The following is a 21,794-nucleotide window of genomic DNA, read 5'->3' as shown; positions in this document are numbered from 1 at the left end:
AATCTTACATTAAATGGTAGGTAATGAAAACACATGCACCTGACACATATTTCAGGCATTCTATCCTTAAATTGTACTAAAATATTACTATGTGTATAGTTAAGTATGTAATTATTTAATTAAACAAGAATAACTACTCATATTGAGACTATTCAATTCAAAGTTTTAAGACTTTATTTTAGTTACTAGGTAAACTAGATTTGCTTCAATTAACCATAGTAGTATTCAGATGTTTCTTACCTTCTTATTACTGTATTACATAACAATACCTTGAGGTTACACCCTCCATCATAATGAGGCAGCCCGGGATGGCTTTTTTTTCTTTTGTATCATTATAACAGGCCTCACACCAAGAGTTACTGTGTTCTTATCCGATCCATGCAGGTACATGACTGCTTCTAATCACAACTTGAAGGTTATGTGCACTTCTCCACCACAGATGCCGGCCAAAACCACTTGTTCATCTCACATTCGTCGACCTCATCGTCAAGTCGGGGTCACAGGGTCGTGTACATCATCAGAAAAGTTGTCGAACATGAAAAAAATGGTAACAGTTGAATAATCTCGGAAATATTGCATTTAAGCGACACCAGTATCAAGTACATACCTACTTGATTATATCAGACCCCTGTATATAACCCAAATTTTGCACTAAAACCATTGATTGACCCATTGATGTAGATATGACCGTTGTTATTGTAAGATTATTATTTCTATTTTTAACTAAAGCACATGTACATATTTCTTTTTTTTAAATGATTGTTGAATGATTTAAATTAAGACTTGAATAAAATTATATTGTCAACATTACTTCCTAGATAGATAAAGTTATATATAAATGAGTTAAGTAGATATTATTCATTCTAAATTTTCACATTTTATTATGCTATGATAATGTACTATAGGTAATAATTTGCACACTCAGTTATTGGTTGAATGTGTTAGATCAAAACAGATTTAAGACCAAATTGTACCACATTCTAGCAAATAAACTCTACTTTTTTATTTCTACACTAGCTCATGTATCAAGTACTTACCTACATAATAATCTAATTGTTTTCTTGATTCTACTTTAATATAGGTAGGTGCCTATTTGGTTTAAAGTATTTCATATCACTTATTACCTTATTTCGATTTTAAAATACAAGGTGTTAGTACTACGGTGTGTTGCATCCAGTCTTGAAATTAATACTAATACTACTTATAACTTCATAGATCAAATCTAGGGCTAGGTATGTCCCTACATAATAATCCATTAAAGCGGTCAGAATAAAACTATAATCCCTTACTTTGAACTCTCAAATAAGTCATAATGCTGATATCTACTTACTATTAATAATTATAGCCTTCACTTACTCTGTTCTAAAAGTATCAATTGGTAATATTGTGACTTATCAAATACCTACTTAGGTATTTTGATGCAGTAATCTTACATTAGGCACTCTTAATATTCACCCATGCTTTAATGAACATCCACTGTAAGAAGGTAAGTACACAGATTCACCGCTTTCAATACAACCTATGGATGCATTGGACCCATCGACCTACGTACTTCTGCTTGTTCCAGACAGTATAAGGTGCTTTCCTCCAACCAATCTCTTGAGTAGTTGCGTTGGAGACAAGTCCTCCAACTCGACACAGGTCTACTCAAGTACTCCCAAAGTAATAGTGTAGCACCATTGCAGTTTGTATGTATTTCATATTCACTTTGTTATTCGTTCAGGTAGGTTTCTTCATATAATTTCCGATATAAGTACCTAATAAATATGTTGCTATGCATCTTGTACAGGCACTTTTAACATCTTCCAGGATAGACCCGCATTTTTGGGCATGAATCACATCCAATCTTCTGATATAAACAACTTAACCTCCAATCCGGGTTTATTAGTCTTGGGATGACCCTAGTATGAATCAAACGCAGTTCCAATGTCCACAGTCTTATATTCAGGTACACTTGTCACATCCACTTAGTTTATATCTAGCTTAATTAATCACCTAGTACTTATATCTCGCTTAATTACTTTTATATCGTTCCTCTTTTTTTTCCGCGCGCTGTCACACCTCCACTCACGGGTGACAGATCGCAGGTTTTTCTGTGTTGCCCACACTATGCATATGAAAGTAAAAATTATTTTGGCACAGATTAAAAATGGTATACTGCATACAATCCTGATAATAATTATAAAGAAGATGATTGTAGAGAACAAGATATTGCATCAGTGAAAGGACTCGTTGCTATAATTTATTTGTAGTGTTATAATTATTATTTATGTTTGACAAGACAATTCTATACACAATGAATACAAATAGCACCGGTTTCTTCAGGTGAGTAAATCATAAACGATGTACAGATAGCACGATGACTTAATAAAATATGTTGTAGAATTTTAACTGCACATTAAAACAGTGTTACAAAAATGGGTAGTTGTATTGATTAGTCTCTCACGAGTAACTGCTTATAAATGACTTCACTCGTAACTTCGTCCGTATTGAACTTAAATAAGGTAGGTAGGTAGGTATGCCAAATTAAAGTTTTTACGAACCACTGTTTTCTCAGGGTACAAGTGACCTATGCTAATCTCCAATACAAGTTATCTATACCTACTTATACCAATTCTTATCAATATCTATGAAAGTGGGACATAAATAAAGACTCGCGTGTTGGCATTGATATCACTTAGCCATGCTTGCCTATTGCATTTACATGACGTATTTAGAATTTTTTAAATTTTTAGTATTTGTGTTATGCAATCATCTATAAAAGATGGATAAATATCTCTGGTTCCTCTGGTGGTATAAACGTTCATGGGCGGCGGTAATCACTTAACATCAGATGACCCGCCTGCTCATTTGCTCGTTTTTTTTTTAAATGTTACTTGGTTAAGACTAGTTTTCTATTTGTCTGTAGGATTTGAACTTAACTGTAACCAAAAATACATTTATTTATTTTTTATTTATAGACTAGCGCTTGGCTGCAATCAGACCTGGTGGCAAGTGATGATGCAGCCTAAGATTGAGCGCACTTGCCTAGAAGATGCATATTCACACTTGACTTGAAGGTACCCATATTATAATTGAAGGGGAAAACTGATGCTGGAAGGGTGTTCCAAATCTTAGCGGTTCGAATTAGAAATGAGGAGGCAAATCGCTTCGTACGTGGAATTTCGACTACATACGGGTGCAGACCTTGGCGAAGCCTTGCGTTACGATAGTAAAAAGGCCGAAATATATCCTATAAAATACCGATAGACAAGCAACTTTGCGTCGATGTTCCAAACTTTGAAGTTTAGAACTGACCACTGACTTCGTTACCAATGTGTCTTCTAGTGCGACGGTCCACCGAATCCAATGCATAAAGCTGATACTTGTTTGAAAATCAACGACTTATATGTACTACTAAGGTAAGGTGTAAGGTGTGTGAAGTCTACCAATTCGCACATGGCCAGCGTGGTAGACTATGGCCAAATCCCTTCTCACTCTGAGAGGAGACCCCGTGCTCTGTAGTGAGCCGGTGATGGGTTGATCATGATGATGATATGTACTACTTCAAAACCTTTTCTATATACGCAGATGACTTCATTAGCACGGTACATATTGTTTGCCGAAACATATTTGCCTTAGCTTTCACAAGAAAGGTGTGCCGTGGTAATAGTGCTAATAACTCTGACCGAGATGAACTGAGTAAAAAATGGGAAACGAGAAATTAATATACGCACGTATTTTAAGAATCAGATTTGATAGTATCATCGTCATCAACCTATCGCTGGGTTCATCTACTCTACTACTAAGGCCGGGTCTCCTCTTCGAATGAGAAAGGTTTTCTATGTAGTATGTAGTAGTAAAGCAAATTATCAGCTTAATAATGAAAATACCAAACACTTCATGCAAAAATAATCTCTATCTTTAATCTAAATTCTTCCGAAAATCATCAAAGCGGTATGATCAAAAAAATAGGCATAAATATGCATAAATACATAAATAAACGTTTAAAAGTTTAAAGGTGCAGTGATGGTGGTATGACGTGATTTTCAATACTATTCCGAAGAAAATATAAAAAAAATTACTTTAGGTATACTTTGACGTAAGATTGTTTACACCTTTATTGCCTGTTGTGCCTTATTGCTTGTTGCCTGTTGTGTGCCCAACGCCACCATGATCCAAACTAACATCAAAACAAACGGCCCTCCTAGTGTTGGGGACATACACCGATCAACTTTTAGCCTTTATAAAATAACGAAGGTCTGGCACGCGCTGGATCTCTCTCTCTCTATAAGTACTTTTTAAATAATTAATAATTGAAATTAAGCTGGATAGCTTAGTGGTTAGGACGTCCACCCTCTAATCGGAGGTCGGGGGTTCGATCCCGGGCACGCACCTCTAACTTTTCGGAGTTATGTGCGTTTTAATTATTTAAATATCACTTGCTTTAACGGTGAAGGAAAACAACGTGAGGAAACCTGCATGCCTGAGAGTTCTTCATAATGTTCTCAAAGGTGTTTGAAGTCTACCAGTCCGCACATCGCCGTGCTCTGTAGTGAGGCGGTGATGGGCTGATCATGATGATTATGATTGAAATTAGTCTACCATAATAAACAAAAACAATAAAGGAACGTAATAAATTAAAGTGCAATTAAAATAATATAATAACTTAATAATGTCAGCGAGGGCAATGTCGTCATTAAAATACGACAAGGCGATAAACGCGATAGCATCCGACGGGAAGTCAGTGCAGTCTTTGATTTAATCCCAGCTTGAGCATTTTATAATTTCAGTATTTCTAATTAATATCAGGTTCCTGTGCATGGGAAATTCTTATATCATATCTATGTTTACCATAGGAATTCATACAAATATGAAGATCATTCAATGTGTTTATTGAAGTTAACTGAATTATGCGATAAATAATAACGCATTCAAGCGTACACAAGGAAATAATATGTAATAATATACTTAATGAGGCTTCTGACTCGTATGCAAAATACTAGATAATATCAGATAATAAAGTTAATCTCTACATTGTATAAAAGAAAGTCGCTTCCTGCTGTCTGTATGTATGAACGCGTAGATCTTTTAAACTACGCAACGGATTTTAATGCGATTTGCGGATTTTCACCAATAGATAGAGTGATTCAAGAGGAAGGTTTATAGCTATAGTTTAATTCTCAAAAAATTAGAAATCCCTAGAGAAATCGAAATAATGTGAATTAGGTCGGAACAAAAATCTCTCATTTGAGAATTTCCGAGGCAATGACACCTCAATGGCACCACATTAGTATCTACATTGCCCCCATGCGAAGCCGGGGCGGGTCGCTAGTTTTTAATATATTTATTGAAAACTAGTTGAATTAAACTTAATGAGGAGGAACTAACTTTAATATTTATCACTTTGTAGTACCTAACTAGCTTGTACTTGGCTACTATTTCTTGAATATCAATACTTATAATAAATGAATGAATAATAATATAATAATTAACTTAAATGTTAAGTTATATTATTAGCGAAAACGTTGAGAAGAAGCTTATAAATATATAATTAATTAGATATATTATGATGTATCTACACTAATATTATACAGAAGTAAATTTTGTAAGATTGTTTGTAGGAAGTATTCTCGGGAACTACTAAACCGATTTTGAAAATTCTATCACCAGTAGAAAGCTACATTATTCTTGAGTAACATAAGCTATTTTTTTTTAATTGGTTAACGACAAGCTAAAATCTTAAGCATTCAATGCATTCTTATTTTATTTCTGTTTTATCAGTACAGCTCCAGGCAAAGTAAGGACTGGAAGCTAGCAGCAGTTTCTCAGCCCGTGAGAAAGACAAGCTACCTCTGAACACGCAAACACTAACGAGGTACGTGATGACGTCTCAAACGTTCAGGATATTTGAATTAAACTTAATGGGGAGGGACTAACTTTAATATTTATTACTTTGTAGTAACTAGCTTGTACTTGGCTAATATTTCTTGAGTATGAATATATAATTAACTTAAATGTTAAGTTATGTTACTAGCGATAGCGTTGAAAAGAAGCTTATAAATACTTATTTAATTAATATTATAAAGAAGTAAAAGTTTGTAAGATTGTTTGTATGAAGTATTCTCGGGAACTACTACAATGATTTAAAATATTCTTTCGCCAGTAGAAAGCTACATTATTCCTGAGTAACATTGGCTATATTTTATTTTCAAAAAAAATCGTTAACGACAAGCAAAAATCTTAAGCATTCAATGCATTCTTAGTAAAACTAAATGTTTTATCAGTACAGCTCCAGGCAAAGTAAGGACTGGAAGCTAGCAGCAGTTTCACAGCACGTGAGAAAGACAAGCTACCTCTGAACACGCAAACACTAACGAGGTACGTGATGACGTCTCAAACGTTCAGGATATTTGAATTAAACTTAATGAGGAGGAACTAACTTTAATATTTATTACTTTGTAGTAGCTAGCTTGTACTTGGCTACTATTTCTTGAATATGAATGAATAATTAACCCAAATGTTAAGTTATGTACATTAATAATTATCAGCCATAGAGTTGAGAAGCTCATAAATATTTAGTTAACTAAGTAGGTATATATAATATTATGATAGATTTTGGATTCGGGTTTTTTAGAAATATAATATTATCATAGCATGTTTAGGATCAACAGACCCGCAGCGAGACCAATAACTTCTTGGTAAGGAATCCTCAAAATAATTTATAATAATGATACGTCGAATTTAACTACGTAGGCAATAATCTTCGCAGGCAGTAGGCGTCAGTGCATTTGAAGTGTCACATAATAAATTGGTAGTTGACGATATAACAGTGCTGGAGTAGTTTCACAACGAAAACCGCGGAGGGGTCGTGACCGCGCGTAATTGCGCTTGGGCGTTCGCGGAACTTGTTTATGAAAAGGATATCTAATCTAAATATATAAAAGGAAAAGGTGACTGACTGACTGACTGATCTATCAACGCACAGCTCAAACTACTGGACGGATCGGGCTGAAATTTGGCATGCAGATAGCTATTATGACGTAGGCCTCCGCTAAGAAAGGATTTTTGAAAATTCAACCCCTAAGGGGGTGAAATAGGTGTTTGAAATTTGTGTAGTCCACGCGGACGAAGTCGCGAGCATAAGCTAGTTAAATATAAAAGAAATACATAATAATGCCGATTTTTTATATTACTAATGGTTATGGTTACGTAAGAATGAATTTGCACATCTATCATTATTAAAACCATGTAGCAAGTGTCTAGCTTAGTTTTATCTTTTGTATAGTATTAGAAAATTTTGTTATATATATCACTTATTAACTATGTATAAAGTATCAAAATTGGAGTATAGGTATAAGTAAGCGACAGGTCGAGATGGCAGTCGGGGTACGAGTCGGGGGACGCTCCACACATCCAGTCAAACGCGCTCGCTCGCACCGGGTTGTCGCAGAGGGTGTGCGGGGCGTTCCCTCCCCGATTGCCATCTCGAACTGTCGCAGACAAAAAAGCCGCTGAACATAAGAGTATAGGTACTTTGAATATACGCGATGCAGATTTTTTAGTGTAAGAAATGATCACAAATCACAATGCGAAGTTTTATTTCATATCTATTTGAGTTTGAATAACTAATAATAATTCTTTATTCAAATAATAAAAACAAAGACAAAGCTACGAAACCGTTATTATAAACGTTTTTGTTCCTACATTACGCATACTTCGTTCGTAATTTAAATAAACAACACCGTAAAGTGGTTAGGAGTTCAAACGTGTTCGATAGTGAATTAATTTCGCTTTTTATAAAACGTAGACTACATAGACTAGCAGTCTTTTCAATCAAGTCGTACTTAATCACATGAATCGACAGTTATTTTGGTTTTATTTAAATTCAATGGGAACTACTTTAAGTATATTATATCAGTCATCGAAAATTGAATCAACAAAATAGTGGCCAAGTACATTGTTAAATAAAATTAGTTGTCTATTTTGTACCAATGTGTAGAAATAGAAAGTAAATTTAAATGGGATACTTCAAAAAAAAGAAATCATGATTGGATCGCATACTTTTAATGAAACGAGCGGTATTAATTGATAAGAGAATTAGATGATCAATACAATAGAGTATAGACCGTAGTAAATACAGCAGATCCTACAAGCGTGTAGGTTTTGCAATTGTGTTTTTTGGAGTCAAGTTCTCTAGGGAATGTTTTTATTCAGTAAAACATGCGTAGAGCACGTTATGGAGGATTTGCGCTAACAAATCCATATCGCACCTATAACCAAACATAAAAAATGTTTATGGGTGCGCATTACTAAAAATCAAATTTCTTTCGGTCGAGATGTCCCCCAAATCATTTTTCCTGCGAGGGGGGGGGGGGCAGTGCATAGCGCACGTTTATTCTATTTCTATTAGATTATAGCAAACTCCTTATTTTTGTCTTATAAGAACTTGGCGGACACGCTGACGTGTGTCTTGATATAATCTGCAAGTTGAGAAAAGTTAGTCTTGATGAAAACAATGAATCATCAATTGTAACTTAGGTTCAGCCTAAGATTTTTGATAAAATATCAATTGCCAACCCTTATTCTAGGACTGTAGCATGTAGCAGCAAAGTCTGAGTGATACGATTCTAAAATAAGGGTTGGCAAGCTTTTAAATAACGGCCAACAAACCAGCTGCACTTAAGACTTGTATCGTAAGCTAGAGAAATGATTGCCTTTGATTAAACACCTCTACAGCGTATCGTAGTACATAACAAGTCGAAGTTGTGGTTGTACTTAATGATGCAGATAAATAAAATCGTTCTTTAGATATCTAATGGATTCTAGGAATCAAATGCAAATTACCTACCAATTTGAATGTGCTAAGTCATATAAAATTATTCAGATAATTTTTCGACTTAATAAAATAAGAACAGTGGCTGTTTAAAAGAAAAGCTTCAGAGAACATAAAAACCTTAGGTTCATCGATGCTTAGGTGGTAGAATCTGCAAGATAAAGAAAATCTGCCAAAAAGCTAAATTCAGAATGCGGATGCCACTACCTTTCCTACAAGAAACTTCTTCTTAACTTCTTAGAAACAAACCTCAGTAACTAAATTAATATTTTGCCAAGCTTCTATTTCAATACCAGAGCTACGATAAATCCATACTAATATTATCAATGCGAAAGTGTGTCTGTCTGTCTATCTGCTAGCCTTTCACGGCCCATCTGTTCAACCGATTTGGACGAAAATTGGAACAGAGATAGCTTGCATCCCGGGGAAGGAGATAGGTTACTTTTTATCCCGGAAAATCAAAGAGTTCCCATGAGATTTTTAACAACTTAAATCCACGCGGACGAAGTCGCGGACATCATCTAGTAATGAATAAAATCTTATCAATCTTTAGGCTTCTCTTATGAAAGTAAGAAATATAAACACGACTACATTAGCTTTAAAGATAGTAAAGATAAACCCAAGCCATTACGGCCGATTTAAGAAGGGGCCCGGTTTGTTCATAACCTGCTGCGCGGTTACAGAGTTACGATCGCACAAACAAACGGATGCCAACTGCTCGCGGCGTATGTTAGAGAAATGGCAGCAGCGTTTGATTAAGCACCCTCCTTATGTATTATATTGATAGCAACGATGTTCAAGAACTGTAGAAAACTAGTAGGTAGTACCCACAGAGAATTCAACCTCAAGATTACGCATATATGTACAAGGTTTTGCATGAAAACAAAATGGTAAAATGGTGGCGGGGGACAGGGGAGAATGCTTTGTTGTGATTGGTGGACTCAAAAGTCACGTAATCAAGACAATGTGCGGAATGAGGGTACGGAACGGGCGTGAGCCGACTTATGCTAAGCAACTGCCTAAGCTTGGCGATCAGGGGTGTCCGGCTATTAGGAGTCTATAGGTGGTGGTCTGTGGAGTAGGTATAGTGCGTACATTTTGATAACGCACTCGTCATAATTACTTGCTCTAAGTGTCAACTGTATAGCCAAAAGTACGATTCCGATAACCGTACTTTTGACATAACATTCGACACATAGAGAAAATATGGCGAACGCGTTCCTAATGCATTTAATACTTTCGACGGTTCTTACTTATTATCAATTTAAAGAAAACTGTTCTGTATTGAAAGACTTCTAAATATTACAAGTAAAAAATCATGGCTGAAATATTAAATCAATTTAGATTATTAGACCACTCAAGTAGTGAAATCCCACAGGGAAATTTTGTAAGCTAAAATGGAACATAATATATGGAAATTGGTACTATAGGTACGATAAATTTACGGCTGCGGTTACGATATATTATACTGAATGCAGGTGTTGTCGGTAAAAATTAAAAGCACCTCAATTTTTCTTTTACTTTTTCTGGACAATAAGATTTATTAAAACTACATAAAAGAGAAAACTGATAGATTTCATATTACCGTACAGCAAAATAAAATCCACGCGTACGATATCTACTACTATCAAACTTAAAAGTCCAACATAAAACTCACTTGACACTACGTGGAATGTAGACTCGTTACTCAACAATATGGTTGTGTATTATTTTTAAGGTTTTGCTTTGTTCTGTCAGTGTTTTAACACGGGAGTAAGGAGTGCGACAAGTCGCTAAATTCGGCGCTGCGCTGGCGCAGGAATGTAGAACTGTGTCGTAAACGCAAGGCCATGATTGGTATGTGCTAGTAAATTATCTGGCATTGACGATCGTCGATTATTTTATCAAAATCGAGGTATTTGTTTTTAGTACCTACCTTGTAATTAATATTCAGCAGGTTTTTTATAGGAAGCCGTGGTTGCCTAGTGGTTAGGACGTCCGCCTCCTGTTTGGGAGGTCGGGGGTTCGATCAGGGGCATGCACCTCTAACTTTTTATAGTTATGTGCGTTTTAAGAAATTAAATATCACTCGCTTTAACGGTGAAGGAAAACATCGTGAGGAAACCTGCATACCTGAGAGAGAGTAGTGGACTATGGCCGATGGCCCATGTATTACCGATAAGAAACCTGTGCTCTGTAGTGAGCCGGTGATGACTTGAAGATGCCAGATCACGACTCAGCCACGTTACACGGTTAAACATAGATAGTAATCCGCATGGAGCACCACATAACAGTAAATTCGCAATCAATTTTGAATAAACGGTTTAATTCCTATGTAATTATTTCATCAGGTCATCGCAAGATTATGAAATACGCAGTCATTATCGAAACGATTAGCGTTCCGCTCAAGTTTTAACTAATGAAAGCCATAACTACAGTTAATGAATGAGCTATTTGAGCTTGCGTATGATTTATATGCAACCAATATCACTGATATTAAATACACGTATATAAATGCAGTGCATTATACCTCCCGTCGTGTGAGACTGTTTATGAGACAGGTGTTTCATTTTTAAGAGCTTCAAAAGTTACTTGTTATACTGTTATCTTTTGCTTACATCTCCTTATAAATCGGTTTCACGTACCCTTCCCACGATCCCGCACCTAACTTACGCACTCTTGTATCGTGTTTTTATTAAAATCTTTATCGTTATACTTTATGATGACTAAAACCTAACCTGATCCGTGAAATACTGACGAATGTTTGCGTCGCGGCGCAACTCACAGTCACACCGGCAAAATGCAGCTGAGCCGACGACGCGATGACGTGCGGCGTCTTTCTTGATGCCAACTCAAACTGATGTTTATTTTCTTTGGCATAAGGGCGGGTCGAGCATCCTAGGGATCCTAGGTGTCTTGTTTTCAGTACCTATATCATAATATTTTAAACACATGTTTTTTATTATAAATTATACTATCTGTAACGCTGTTGATAACGAATAAGTGAATAAAATTAAATTATAAAACACCAGTTTAAACAAAAATGAAATGGTTTTGTTACTCGATTTTTGTATAGGTACAGTGTGTCAACGTACATAAAGCTACGTTGAAGTTGTTATTGGGCAGATTCGTTTACACTCTGTCAGTACATGCACTGGCTTAGAATCCCTTTCTCCGGAAGCTGTAGCTTGAATTTAGATTTTAATATTTCGTCGATGTTTTTTCAAGACAGCAGAATTTCCTGTTTTACGTAGTGCACTTCCTCAAGATGACCCTTAAGTAATGGTCTTTAAATTTTAACTTGAAGGGCATCACGACATAATATTACACAAAAGTAATAAGATATTATATAACGCGTCAAAACTAAGAAAGGGAAATAGTATTCGCCATATTATGATGTTCTAGCCAGAAACATATTTTTGTTACACTAGGTGATGCCTGCGACTAAACGATTTAGGTTTTTAAAAATCCCGTGGGAACTCTTTGATTTTCCGAGATAACTATACTCCTGCAAAAAAATATAATAATATGGTTATTGATTATATTTTTAATACATTTTGTAGGACAAAATCCATTGAAAATTTGCCCTCCAAAATCCATTGAAAAAAATATTATATTGAATCAAAATATTATATCTCTAGCCAAGACGTCACAACATGGCGGAAATGATTTCCTTTTGTTAGTTTAGACGCGTTATAAGTATATTATGTTTACGTTCAAAAAACTGGAAATATTTTACCACCCGTCGAGTTGATGTTCGTTTATAGGACAGGTGCTATGCATTTTCATCCAAAACTATTATGAATAATATAAAACTCGCATAATAAACTGACGACTATATGGATTGAATTTATAAGTATAATTATATTCAACTTGTAAACGCGTGATGTCGCAATGTTTTCATGGAACACTTTTATGGCTGCATAATATTGTATATCAAATCTTTGAAAAGAGCAACCGCCAAGTTTCTTGCTGGTTCTTCTCGGTTGGAAAGGCATTCCGAACCAGGGGTTATGCATTTGACGATTCAAAAGTACTTGTAAAAGTTTAATTGAATATATTTTATTTTTTATTTTTTAACATACCTACACTTATTGCTATCCTTAAAAAAACCTATCCAAAGTAAATTAAGTGGTTTGATTTTATTATCTTACTGAAACTAATTAACCCGCCTAGGTTTTGGCGAAATCATAATCGAAATTGACTAAAAAACAAATTCAGAATCCAGATAAACGACTGAGCAGCCATTCGATTTTTTTTAACCTTAATAAGGGAGTTTTTTTTAGGAAGTAGGTATGAACTTAATCTTTTACACGAACAGTAATGTTATACGTGTCATATTTTGTAACATTATGATTCAACCACAAGTTACAAGAATATATTTTTCACGTGGAAGTGAAAGTAAACCATAAGTTTGGGTTTTGAATGTCTGCCAGAATACCGCATAGTCGGTTAACTTGTGCCTTTTTTACCCGATTATGGCAAAGCCAAAATGAAGGGTTGTGATTTTAGCAGTTTATGTATGTAGATATAAGATATGTATATATAACTATGTTTGTTTGTATGTTTGTTGTATGTTTGTTGTATGTATGTTCCATCGTAGCGCCTTAACTAGTTAGTTACTGCTAGGCCGATTCTAATAATTTAAGGTGTCAATCGATTCCTTATTATTTTGTTATGACCCGGGTGACATTTCATAAACACAAAATCAATATGGCGGATGTTACATAAAACTGGAGGTCTGTGATTTTTTTTTGCTATCGTATCGAGTGGGATGTCAAATGAAATAAGAGAAAATTCTGAGTTCTAAAATATAAACATAGTACAATATATCTATCTACCAAGCGATAGAAAAACAATTTTAATATATTTCAACGTTTATTTATGAGGAGTTTAGTTTTGAACTTTATTTAGTTGTTTTGAACTTTATTTAGTTGTTTTAGAAAGTTATAGGGCTTAGCTTAGCTTTATAGTAATAAGGCAAAAAGTGTTTCTTGAAAGAACAGAATCTGCAAAAAGCAATGCTGATATTTTGTTTCTTTAAAATTATTACTATGGCAGAGAGCAAAAATAATTTGCATATGTCGATCACGCTGAGATAAGTCTCGTCTAGACGCTTATAATATAACTGATATTTTTGTTAATAGCTGCTTTGAAAAACGATTTCAAAGCAGGTTTTACTGCTATGGATTTTTTCCTATAATTAACATATCTATTTCTTAATTGGAACATTATGGAACTCTTTCGGGGTAAAATCACAAAATGTTACAATCCATACTAATATTATAAATATCGAAGTGTGTCTATCTTCTGTATGCTAGTTTTGCTCATCCGTTTAACTGATTTTGACAGGTACAGTGATAGCTTGATCTTGGGGAAGGACATAAGCTACTTTTTATTGTGGAAAATCAAAGAGATCCAACGGGATTTTCAAAAAAAGGAATTTTACACAGAAGTCACGGGCATTATCTATAGTACCTACCTAGGTAAGTATGATTTACTTTTTGTACGTAAGAGTCGTATATAAACTTGTATTACATTTAGGTCATAAATTAAAATGAGACCATGACTGCTTTATGAGGATTTCCATATAAGAAAGCTTAATTCAGAGTGGGCAAAAACAACAAAACGCATGGAGTAAAGTCATCAAGTAATTTTGCAAAAATGCCATCTATGCAACCCAAACATACATCAACCAGTTTAACATAATTCTCATTTATTTAGCTGCCCACATTTCAAGCCTGTCGCAACTATAATCTCGCTTGCAGATAAATGTAAAAACTCGCTAAAATAGGCGTAGTTTATGACAAATTAAATCCGCATTCTATGGCCTAAATGGTCGTCTTGTTAGTTACAACATGGGCTCTACATTCTACCATTCATACAAGAGCGAGCGCAAACTATAGACATTTTATCAGCAAACTTTACAAGCAGTAATAATAACCTTTAACTAGAACATATTTTACCATTTCCTTTTAGGATATCTAACAAATACTTTTAAGTGGGTACTTAAATGATTTTTTTTACTATATACGAATTTTACTCCATTATTATGTACCGTTAATGAATAAATGGTATTTCTTATTTTTTTCTTCCCTAGATCTACCTACCTACGAGCAAATTGATTAAAATTACAGAATAATGACTCAAAAATATAAAATTATTTTAAAGGGGTAAGATTACACAGACATACAACAATTGGAGTACAAGTGATTGTAACATTAAAAGATTTCTAGTACGCCAAAAATGTAAATTACAGACGTAATGGTTCTCAGTCTCCTGACTGATCAATTTAATTATGTGATTGAGCATTCACTAATAGAAAGCTAGAAAGGTTCCTGTCTCAATAATTAGACTGTTTTGTAAGAAATCTTAGTAGGATGTCTATTTAATTATCAAAATGTAAGTACTTACGCAGCAATAATTACTCCGAGGTGCTCGCATTCCTTAAATCATCCGTTCCAGTGCGCCATCTGTAAAAAATAAATAAATAATAAATAATAAAAAATAAAAAATTAATAAATAATGCAACCCGTCGAGCTAGCTACTCGTATGTCGGTTACTCTGATTCTCCTACGGATCTCCTCATTTCTGATTTGATCACATAAAGGAACTATAGGCATACATATCTCTCTCCACTCTATCACCCGCTGAGTGATTCGAGTGCCAATGGGCAGGAAGGAGTGACAGGACACATGGGTACTTCGAAAACCGATATTCGTTAGGGCCGATGGTGCTAGAATGACGATCTCGCACCGGAAATCGCAGCGTTGGAAGACTCCCACTAGGTGGACAGACAACATCAAAGGAAATACAGGGAGCAGCTGGATTCAGGAGGCGCTGAACCGTGGCATGTGGAAGTCCCTCCAAGAGTGAAACTGTAATGTCTATGTGTATTCCTATGGTCGCAACAGTGACGTTTATCGGATGGTAATGATGATGATGAAGTAATTTAAAGCTTCAAACACCTGATGAAGCTTTTACTTGGTTGTTGAATAAACTACCGACACTACCACGCTACCAGTGGGATTCATTTAAAGGAGCATAAGGTTCCCGTGATATTTTGTTTCTTTATTTTATTACTGAAAAATAGCGAGATAAGAAATAAATGCGAGTTTAAAACTATGAATTTAATGGACTTACAATAGATACCTACCCTCTACATAATATTATTATTAAGTCAGAAGGAAATAAAATACTGACGACGATTTAATAAATAAAGCTCAAATCATTTAACTTACAATAGAAGATAATGAAGTAGCTGTACTTACTTAATATATTTCAGTAAAGATTTTAATTTGTATTGTGTTAAAAATGTTCACACAAGATATAAACCAAAACAATACGTATGGGAGACCTTAACCAAATTTTTATACAAGCACCTTGATATCAAAAACCCAGCATTGCACTAAAGATCAGATCGCTTTCTTGGTAGCCGGATAAAAAGGCATTGCAGCAAACTGAGGTCAGCTCCCAACATTGTCTGCCCACAATGGCCAATTGTGAGAAGAATCGCCAAGACAATAGCCTACTTAGCAATTAGCAACCAATTAAATATTTATTTAAACACAACGGCGACGGCATTGTTACACGCATCCTATTTATTTGCTGGATAAATAAACATGGATGACTGTACACTGTACATCGCTGATCGGGCTCATAGCTATTTTTAAGCTTTGAAGGTTTGCTCCAATGGTATTTAAATGAAATTCTTAACTGTGCAGTCTCAGGGAAGTCACCCACGGCAAACATTTGCAGCGTTTCGTTGTCACACGTCTGCATCACTACTTTTGGCCGCTAGTCGCATTTGCAACGCGCGACAGTAGCGATTCAAAAGTGATACAATCACATAGTATCGATTTAGCATCTCTTCTGCATCGATGCAAACGCGCGACTGAATTGATTTATCAACCTTTCTTTATTATACGGGTGCTCAGTGATTGGCTGGTGATGGGTTTATTATTATAATGATGATGTATTTGTAAGTTCCTTAACTCGATTGCAAGAATGAAAACGAATGATAATCATAACCCATAACCCTGACTACTTTGCCATAAGAAATGAATGAACACATTAAAAGAATCAACCCTTGCATAATAAAGTCAAAGACAAGCCTGAAAGTGTAGGTAGAAGTGGCCGTGGGAACTGGTTCTATTTGACTGACTCGCTTACTCATTGGTGCGTAGTTTTCGGTAATCTAGCCTTTTATCGCTACCGATTGTGAAATATGTTACAAAGTAGGTGATTCTGGCATTGGTAACTTATTTTGCATTTCCAAAGATCTTAAGTAAGTTCAGAAAGTGAAATGCAAATAGATATTTTAAATTGGCTTATTTCAACCGGGAAACCCTTCTGTGCCTAACCTTAAAGGAACGAACGATCATCAACGTTACAATAGAAGTAGGTATAACATAAATTGATAGGAAAAAGCATTTATTAATCCAAATATAAAAGGAAAAGCTGACTGACTGACCTATCAACGCACAACTCAAACAACTGGACGGATCGCTATTATGACGTAGATAGGCATCTGCTAAGAAAGGATTTATGAATATTCAATCCCTAAGGGGGTAAAATAGGGGTTTGAAATTGGTTAGTCCACGCAGACGCAGTCGCGGGCATAAGCTAGTTTAAATATAAAAAAGGAAAAGGTGTCTTACTGACGGATCTATCAACGCACAGCTCAAACTACTGGACCGATCGGGCTGAGGCATTCAGAAGTCTATTATGACGTAGACATCTCCAAGAAAGGACTTTTGAAAATTTAATCTTAAAGGGAGTAAAATAGGGATTTGAAATAAGTCCACGCGGACGAAATCGCAGGCATAAGCTAGTAGTAGATATACTTAATTCCCGTTCCCGTCCCGTTTTAAACAACCAAAAATAAATATATGTTGACAATATATAATTTTGGGAGTCAAAAACACCAACTTACTTCTCAAGACTTGTACTAGCATAGGTATGTGGGCGGATGGGAGTGTCAAGAAACGAAATCAGTTGAATAAATATGAACAGGTTGTTAGATAAACTACGAATACATTGAAATCATTGTACTGGACATTTTAATCGACAAATCACATTAGCGACATGTCGTCGACTTCCAAAAGTTTATTTACCTCATTACGTATGGAAAATTAACATATTGATGAAAAGCAAAAACGTTTAAGATAGACGTCGATGATGGAACAAAATGTTAACAGACCGGCGGGTCACGACAATTTTATCATGTAATGTTTAGTAACGATCACTCGTCTTTCAGGCGCCATAAATACATGTAGCGACCACTCAGCGCAGACAGTAGTCACATATTTGGCTTCAGAGAGTTGCCCTCCATCCTGTGAACCCAACAAAAGCCATATCCGTGATGGTTACCAAATTTTTCGTGACCCCCCTAATCTATTATATTGGTATATTTTTGTAGTCTGACTATTATAACCATATTAGTGGTGGTTTATGCTAACACGTGGCGGGCACAAAACGAGGTGCGGACGAGGCACGGATTCAAAACATTTTATATGAAGCAGTTCATGCTTCACCGTGTGGCGTTCGTGCACGGACAGACTCTTGAGCGAAAATTTATTATCCGCAAACGCCAATCATGCTTCAAAATAAAATTGTATGGAATGACATGACGTGCAAGCGGCTGCTCTCTCACAGAGCAATGTCACTGGTACCTATCTATTCGATTTTATTCCTATTTTTTCGGCAATCAGGGTATGAGGCGGGGGGGCGCCCCACACGCCCCAATTTCCATCTCGACCTGTCGCGTAGTATACCTACTACATATAGTAATATGCGACAGGTAACCCAGTGCGGGCGTCCCCTGCCTCACACCCCGGTTTCCATCTTAACCTGTCGCGTACTATAGCTACCTACCTACTTAGCGTTTGCGTAAAAAGGGTTTTTTGTTCATACAAGACAGAAAGTCTTGAAACAAAAAGTCTGTAGTGTGATCTTACGATCTTACTCTAATGTAGAACTGCACTTGCATAATCGCAACGCAAAACTGAAGTATGTTTGGACACTTGAAATGCTGTTAATCTGCAAAATGAGACAGGATGACAAATTGTGGATTGAACAATAGAAAATCACAGGCATTAGATATATTTGTTGCTACACAATGATATCTGAAAGGCTAATGTACCTAACATAAAATATTCATGTAACTTCTATTATGAAGGAAATACCCATTTCCACCCTTGTCTATAATGCCATTGTAGGATACCATCCTGAAATAAAGTAAGAGATAAGGATAAATGAAAAAATGGAATGAAATAGACAGTGAAAACTTTACAGATAAGCTCTAAAATATAAAGACTGTGTTGACTGTAACTGAATAAAAATAAATGGTTAACCTAGTAAAACTGAAATACTACTTAAGTGTAGGTACATAAGAGGTACATATAAGAGAGTGTATTGGTTAAGGGCACCTTCAAATTTTCCGCAAAGAGCCGTGCGGAGGCAGCGCGGGTGCAGCGCTGCGGCCACGCTGCTTTGTCAATAAATTTAAATAAAACGCGCGACTGCAGCGCTACACCCACGCTGCGGCCGCGCATCAGTTCATCGATCGAAATTATATGGATTTACAAAGCAGCGCGGCCGCAGCGCTGCCTCCGTACGGCACTTTGCTGCAAAGCTGAAGGCGCAGTGTTTAATCCTTACGAAGGCATGTAGAACTGATTTAGACAGTTACGAAAATCTTTTCGAAGAACTAAATTTGAATGTAGCGACATAAAAATATGTAGTAGGTTTTACTTATGTGTGTAGATAACTACTATTGATTCGAAATACAGGTTTTACGGAGAATATACAAGCAAGTTACTAAAGATTACTTAGTCATTTTATATTTTTAAACAGACACGCGACGTCTATTAAATAATGCAGTTATGCAAATTATCGAGGAAGACGACCGTAAGCTAAACATTATCTATCGTAAACAAAATAACAGTGCAAATTCAAGTCATTGTCATCATTAAAAACCGGCCAAGTGCGAGTCGGATTCACATACGAAGGGTTCCGCACTATCGTACAAGAAATCTCAAACCTGTACCTACTACCTATAACAATGTTCGCTTCAAGACTTGTTTAAATCACTGCAATTTAACGACGGACAGCGCCATCTATGATGTAATTTAGTAAGCATATTTTTTTTCGTGAACTTTTTTTTTATGTAACCACAAATTCACAGTTTTCGGATTATTTGGATTGGATTTTTCGGATTGCTTGTGCTATAACACATTGCTACCTGCCAAATTTCATGACGAGACAGATGTATAACCTATCTCTCACATACTCAAACTTAAGTCTGAGCAAAGTCAAAGTGCGCTCTATAGATCTCACCCTAAGGCAAGCGGGAAGTAGCCTGTTGGTTTTGATTCCCTTGTCTTGACAGACACGATAGACTGACAATGAATTGATTCTAATGATCCTATGTTGGTTGCTTTTTCCTTTTGAGGTACGGAACCCTAAAAATACTGCTTACTGCTATTTGCTAGCCACTAGTCAGGAAAGTCAAGGAAACACGCATACCAGTGCCATCGAAGTATTTAAATTACACAGTGGGGGAGCCACCTTAACACCAGACCTGTATTATCCTCATTATTAGCAATAATGTGATAATAGCAAACCGGTAGGTACGCCTATTGCTGGCCACGCAACGCTCTTAAGTATAATTAAGATTCCATTTTCCTAATTATAAAGCAAATTATGTTATGTTTATACTAATGACTTAAACGTTGTAAATGAATAATCTCTTCGAGTATGGTTTATGCCATTTTCAACAACAAGCACTTGCATTGTTTATCGATAAACAGTTTAGAGATGACACTATATTTTTTTTGGAACTCATTTTAATACCTAGGTATTAAAATATTTTATCCCCCTATCCGCTTATCTTAAGATTTTACCAATATCAATGTGTTTTTGCTAATTATAGCTTTGGCTTAAGTATAATAAAAAAATTGTAACATATAAATTCCGTAATTATTATGTTTATGTGGTAATATTGCACGGTTCATCTGTTTGATAACCGATTTTGATGAAATTTGTTACAAAAATAGCTTGCAACATAGGCTAAGTTTGTCCCTGAAAATCAGACTTCCCGTGAGATTTAAAAAAAAATGATGAGTTCGCGAGCATCATCTAGTTAATGAAAATTTAATTAAATGTACAAATCATAATGTTATGACATTAGAAGTGTTTAACATAAAAGTTGTATTCTTGTTCGCTCTAACATTATGAACAGCAATAGCGACTGTGGAACACGTATAACTACTCGACGTCGGATGATTTTATTAGCCCTATCATCTATCTAAGCCTCCAACCAATAATAAAACATTATTAACATTGCGTGCTAGACTACCAGGTAAGTATTAATTAAATCTGATAAACGGACACCCTGCAGTCTAGAGCTCAACATCACTACAGAATACATCTCGAATATCCACTTACTGAATAAAGTGAAATAAGTAATTATCAAAGTTAATAAAAAGATTATGTAAAGAGGAACAACGAAATCAAAAAATTGAGGTTATTATCTTAATTTGGTTATTACCCTTAAAACAACTTCTTGTTTGATCTCAATAAGTTATCATTAAAAAATACTTACATAAACGCCCATTAAAGTTAATAAAAATCCAGACAAATCACACTTCACTTAAAACTAACTATTCCACCTTGCAACCGCACTAAAACACTTTAAAATATATCCATAACACATTAACCGAGATTTCAGTACCAATAACAGCAATTAAGATTCGCGAAACCGTACATTCAATCACTAAAAGCCGTTCGTAATCGAATCCAGTTATTGCCTCATTGCATAAACCACGTTAAGCTTGCTTAAGAAAAAAAAAAGAGTTCATATCATATCGGTTCGACGTCCGATCAACTCGACCGCTCACTTTTTGCTAGAACACGTGTTACGTACGCAAGCGCTGCTCTCACACTGACTGACTGACAATTGACATCGAACAGGAATTGATTGAAAAATTACTCGACG

At 35.5% G+C, this 21,794-nt stretch overlaps 1 protein-coding gene across 5 annotated transcripts in view; it reads right to left on the bottom strand.

Annotated features, from left to right (window-relative positions):
* Cad99C (cadherin 99C) overlaps positions 1-21,794 on the bottom strand; it is a 169,658-nt gene that overhangs the window by 52,648 nt on the left and 95,216 nt on the right. For 3 of the 5 annotated variants that reach the window (XM_069501483.1, XM_069501482.1, XM_069501484.1), the window contains one exon: positions 15,209-15,267. The gene's annotated coding sequence lies outside the window, so the exon portion shown is untranslated. Of the gene's footprint in view, positions 1-15,208; positions 15,268-21,401; positions 21,730-21,794 lie in introns of those variants that run through there. The other 2 variants (XM_069501481.1, XM_069501485.1) reach the window with 1 other exon arrangement.

The sequence above is a fragment of the Maniola hyperantus genome, chromosome 10 (genome assembly GCF_902806685.2).
Source record: "Maniola hyperantus chromosome 10, iAphHyp1.2, whole genome shotgun sequence".
NCBI classification, from domain to species: Eukaryota; Metazoa; Arthropoda; class Insecta; order Lepidoptera; family Nymphalidae; genus Maniola; species Maniola hyperantus.
Note: the sequence above shows the minus strand (reverse complement) of the source record. Positions and strands in the feature narration are given on the sequence as shown.